Consider the following 6085-nt stretch of genomic DNA (forward strand, 5'->3'; position numbering starts at 1 on the left):
CCATCACGGGTGAGTATTGCACTCCATGTATGTATTTGATGATACATTGTGACCTATGTGTGTCCTCGACCAGACTCAGATCCCATTGTATGGATGGCTTGAGTTTGTTCCACACTCGGGCATACTTTGACGTATCCCCACACATATGTTGTTGACTCATGCAAAATGACTGCAACATCAATTTTCCTTGTGATTGTTTTGTTTATTTATCTGTCTTGTGCGTGAATCGTGAGTAAGTGATAGGTGCTGTACAAAAATGTCAACAGAGTCCAAACCCCTGTGCTTGGCATCATTGTTCAGACTGCAACCAGCAAGTCCATTTGGGAGAGTAGGACAGTCAATGAGGTGATGCTGTTGCACACAAGATCAAGGTGCCAGACCAGGTGACCTGGGAAATGCACATGGCCCACTGCCTCAGACTGTCTTTTCCGTAGACGACCTACCATTCTTGGGGGACCCTCATATGCAGGCCTTGATGATGCATGGGACGCTCCGTCGGATGATTCCTCCTTCTCCTCCTTCCCTATGCCTCTTGGTGGTCTTCGCCTAGAAGTGTCTTGCCTGGTGACACAGGGAGGGTGCTCCATGTCTGCAATCCGACGGAGTGAATGGCTTATGTCCCTTTGCACCGCCATGAGCTCAGCCAGTCTTGCCTCCATCCCTTCTTGGTGTTCTTGTTGACTGGCGTGTTGCTCGACCTGCAGGTTTTTGATCTCTGTGAGGGTCCCCACTACCTGGCTGAACTCCCTGGTGTCGCGCCGGTATGCCTCCATGATGTTGCATAGTTGAGACATACCGGGCCCTAGAGCTGGCTGGTCAGGTTCTCGCCTCTGCCTGCCGCCACTCCCACCACCCCTGCCCACACGAGCCTGGCCTGCCGTTGTGAGCACATCGGGTCGAGGGGACCCCTGAGGAATGGCAGTGGTGGTATTGTCTGCCACCTCTTGGGTGACCGGCGAACCTTGTCCCTCATTGTTAGACTGGCTCAGTTGTTGACTGTGGACAGGGCTCCGAGATGTCTGCTGGGATGTGGCAGGAATGGTTGTGGTGGTTGGCGCAGATGTTCCTTTTTTTTTTTTTTAAATATCTTTATTCAACATTTTTTACACTTTTTCTTTCCCACCCCCCTTGTGACGGACAGGTAACCACATTAACGTCATGAACATTACATTGGATTTTCCATAATTATATAACCATTATAGATCGTTTTTCAACATACAATTACCAGAATCACATGGAGCAAACTAAGAGCAAAATCATAAATACATTGCAAAATCACTAAATAATTAATTTTGTAAGGCCCGCCATTGTTTGAGAGGAGTCCAGATTTTCAGACCCCTTTTGCGGCACTGTCTACCTTTCCGTTTGTAAATGGCTACCTCGATATCATGTACAGCTATCAGCTTAGCTAGCCACTGTTGAAATAAAGGTGCTGATGGATCGAGCCAAGCGGAGGCTATACATAGTCGCAAGACGGCCATAGCGACAAATATAAATCCATGGGCACTCCCAAGGTTGTCTGGATCGTCTGCCCCAAGTACGATTGCCTCATTTGACAGAGTAACCTCTCTACGGAGAACGGATGTTAAGAACCTCTCCATTTCTTGTATTAGAGGTGATAGTGCAGGGCAAGAGGCGAAAATATGAATGGAATCAGCTTTAAGTAAATTACATCTTGGGCAGCAGGTCCCTTTACCAGTTCCGCACTTCACGATCTTGTCAGGTGTGTAGTAAAGAAAAACAGGTTTTGTTAAATTGTGCCTGAAGGTTAGTGGAGATAAGGATAGTTTGAGCTAGCTGGTAGGTGTATAAGAATCTTTCATTTGAGATCTCAAGTTTACTTTGCCACTTTGTTGCCGTTTTATCTAAGTCATCCGGGAATATTGCCATCAGTGACGCATAAACTCCGCCAATAGTGTGGTTCTTAGATATATTATTGCGTATAGCCAGCACTTTAATAAAGTTTTCTACACATGCGGGGAGGGCTCACAGGGTGCAAAGACGGATTGTCGGACGGACGCTACACCCCTGGTGCTGCAGCCAGGTAACCTCCAATTTTGGTGAGGGGTGGTGTTGGAGGGAGATTTATTACAGGGCAGAAGGGGTCAGGGGGGTGGGCGCAACGGCTCAGAAGCCTGCGTTGGGATGATCGTGAGAGTGAGCTAGGGACAAAGGAGCACCTTCATTTGTACTGGGGTATGCAGGAACCCTTGTTCTAAAAATAGAGAAAACAGATATGTGAGCCGTGGAAACTGAAGCTGAAAGGTTAACAGTTTTATTAACCCCTTCCATGCTAATGACAAGGTCAACTCGTCATGGGCTTTACCTGCCCTGTGCTTATGACGAGTTGACCTTGTCACGATCCTATACGATTCAAGGATCTTCAGCACCCAGGGGGAAAACGCCTAGCAGCCAAGGTGTTAAGAAGATGCAACTTCTAGAAACATTAATATAAAGGCATAAAAATCACATTAGTTCTGTATCCAGTGTTCCGCATTCACTGGTAGCCACGTGGATTTAGATTTCAGTACTGAACATTGCATTCACTTAATACAAGCTTTCAAACTGCTAGAGAAAAAGGGTCTAAAACCTTAAAGACATCTTTATCATTTGTAGCAAAGTACATTAAAAAGCAAGGTACATGTTATTTTGGAAATACTCACATCTGCCTATAAGTGAGAAGTCCTACAATTATAAGTTAAACACTTCAAATATTATGAGGAAAAAGCAAGGTTAACAGAATATATAGCAAAGGGTACATTTCAAATGTAACATTTCATAAGACAGAATATAACATAAATCATCAAAATTAAAGTACATGTACTAATACAAGGGTTCTCAAGTAACCCTTGGGAAGAACTCACTTACGAGGAGTAATTCAAATAGGTCTTTGTGAACCTCCCTTTTATACTCTTTAAGATGGTGAGGGGTCTACGGTAACGTCATCTTGCGCCACCTCGTGCTATTTATTCTTACTGCGTCATTTATGGTCTGTTCCGTACCCTTCCCATCCATATGTTCAAAAAGCAGCTCTTTCCCGCAAACATGGTACTTTATGCTAGGCCAAAAGTCATGCCTTGTTGACTTGAGGCTTACCGTAAATTAGCTTTAGTATAACAGAAAAAGCGCCTTACAGTACATATTATGTGAGGATGCACCATCTGTACATCCTGTTACCCCGCCCATCACAGCTGCATGGCAGTGCTGAGGGGCTAGGTTCCTCTTTTCTCAAATACAGTTAGAGGATGTGGCCTTCTGTCATGTCAAAAGAATTGGATGCAAGTTGACCTTTAGCACACAAGCTGGGTGGGGGCTACAAGACTGGAGGAAGAAGCCTCGCAGACAAGTGGGGTTGGGTGAAGTCTTGGTCAGACCTGCTTTCTGCTTTCTTAACACAAAATGGCAGTACTACAAAATGGCAGTACTCTGGCCAATCTAACCAAGGCCTATAATGCTGAATAGTAGGGCCTACACAGGGGTTCATGCTAGCTAAGTGATAAGAACGTCCGAAGATATTTATATAGTAAAATCTTTCCCTCTCTCATCCCTCCTCTTGTTCATATTATTGAACAACATTGAACACCATTTGATCCGCAGTTTTAGCCTGTGCCGGGGGTAGTGGCCATGGTGAATCATGAAGGAGCGACTCTTCGGTGTTCAGGGCAGTTCCTAAATCTTCATGTGGTGCCCCTGATATGTCACACATTGTCTCATAACGATGTACCAAGTCTCTCCCCAAGGGAAGTGGTGGGCCACTATGAACCTGGGCCAGGTAGTTACTATCCAGAGGAACCTGTAACGTGGGTGAGTCAGGGATGGTAAGCTCTACTATGTTTAACATTGCTAACTCTTCCACGTCCCCTTGTCCCGTGCGTATTCCTGTGTATTCTCCTGAGTCTTCATAGTTCATCTCAACTACCTTAGACCTCAATCTCTTAATACAATACAGCATAATCTGTGTCCCAAAACACAGCAGCACCAACACACATAATATAGGCTTTATACATTTTAGTACTGCAGATAGCCATGAAGGCACCCAGTCCAAGTTGGACCAATTACGTAAAACATGTGCTTTTGCACCTCCTTCCTCCGGTATCTGTCTCCCCAAATGGTCCAAGTCCTCAATGACCTTTGTAAGTGTTCCGTTATCCGCATCATTGGCCAAAACGAAGACACAGCAGGACGACTTTCCCACTTTTGCGCATCCACCACTATTCATCGCAGTTAGCTGGTCAGGAACATAGTGGTGTTCCAGAACCATGAGTCTCAAAGGTCGTAGTTCTTCGTTCACGGCGTTGAACCCATCACAAGTGTTGTTGACAAGCTGAATCAGCTCGTACCTGGTCACTTGGAGCCAGTGAGCATTAGCTTTGGTCTGGAACAGGGGGAGAACGCCCCCGAAGAAAAGTTCAGCATCGTTGAAGATTCAGAATTCTTGTGGAATGTCCTGAAATGGGCCATGTGAGAAATACTTCTTGACTTTCTTTTTCTGGTGGTGGAGCAGAGTGACATCATCTGTCATTGGGTGGGTATGAATGTGAGAAATGTTTGCTGATGGAACAACCAGATGCAGTTCATGCATCGTTACGATGGAAAAAAGTCCTTGCCATTGGAGAGGCAGCTGCAGGTAGATGTTTTTTCTCCACAGGCCCTATAGATGTCCATGAGGCTAGAAGTGCCGTACTTAAGGTCCGAATTAAAAAGTGTGTTACTGCAATTAGTATTTCGACCCACAGGAACTGTTCCGTTACCTAGGAAGCAAAGGAGAGGAGACTTTAGCTTGTATGCTCTTTTTGGTTTGTATGATGTACCCTCATTGAAGGTGTATCTTCTAGTTTCCTGTGCCCATATCTCAGCACACTCCCTCTCAATATTCTCATTGAAATAATGTTTGTGCTCTTGTCCTACAATTGGGCTACCTAAGGAGGCTGCCTTACATATTAAGTCATGTGGACCATTCCACTTGCTGTTGAAATAAATATTGGCCTTCAGGTGCAGAATTGGTCTCCACTGACAAGGGCATGTGTCATGGGTATGGTTAGCTCGTTGATGTTCGGGTGAGTGGCATTTCGATGGGGGTGTTGGGAAGGTGAAGTACCCTAGTATCTTATAGTGATGTTTCCAAACCTGCATTATGTCGGCAGGTACTTTCATATCACGGTAAACCTCCATTCTCCTTTCAATTTCCAATGTATTAGTGATGACCGTAAATGTTACATACTTGTCATCCCACTCTGTGGTATTTACAAATGCATCATCCACTTTGGCTGAGTAGAGCTGTATCTGACCATGTATTTGGCAAAGAAACAGGTGTAAAAGACATTTGGCTGTGGTCGGTGGGACTTCTTTGGGAAAGATCAATCTATCTGCGCCTACAGCGTGAGGAATGTGTGAACATACAAAGCATGACTCATTTGTGGCCTTCCTTCCAACATCTCTCATGTCTCTGTACCACATGTTGTCTAATAGAACCCTGTGAATCTCATTATCCTCTGCTCTCTCACTAGGGCGCTGGGAGTGGAAATCAGGCATAGAGTGCTGGTCGAAGGTGTAAACAACTGTGTTTTGGAGATTACTGACCCAGTCTGAAATTTGCAAAGCCTGTTCTTCCTTACTTTGGGTACACGATGTATATCTAACTGGCACTTCCTTGCGACCCATTTTATCTCTGATACTTCGTTTATTTTGGCGGGCACGTTTAGGGGTACCTGTCATAGGGGGATTCAAGGTGAGATCAGGTACCAAGTCCCATTCTGTGGGGTCTGCTTGGGGTGAGGAAGGTGTCAAGGTAGGTAGTGCATAGGTGTCATAACTACTGCTGCTGCTTATCCCAGTTTGCTTGTTATCAGGAAGAGTCTTGGGCATGGGGTGCCCTGTGGTTGTGACAGTTTTAAGGTCACTGGTAGCTCTTTTTTCTTTCTCTAATCTCACTGCTAACCAGTGGAATGTGGCTACTGAAGCTACAAACATAACAAATAAAATAATTGCGATAGTACATATCTCTCTCACTGAAAACTTGACATGGAGGGTGGTTCTGTTGCTGCGTCTTGATCCATAGGCCACCATACGATCTCCATACTCTCGT

At 45.1% G+C, this 6085-nt stretch overlaps 1 pseudogene; it reads right to left on the bottom strand.

Moving 5' to 3' along the window:
- Positions 1-3562: 3562 nt before the first annotated feature.
- LOC147729757 (uncharacterized) lies at positions 3563-5457 on the bottom strand (annotated as a pseudogene).
- Positions 5458-6085: the final 628 nt, after the last annotated feature.

The sequence above is a fragment of the Lissotriton vulgaris genome, chromosome 2_1, assembly GCF_964263255.1.
Source record: "Lissotriton vulgaris chromosome 2_1, aLisVul1.2, whole genome shotgun sequence".
NCBI lineage: Eukaryota > Metazoa > Chordata > Amphibia > Caudata > Salamandridae > Lissotriton > Lissotriton vulgaris.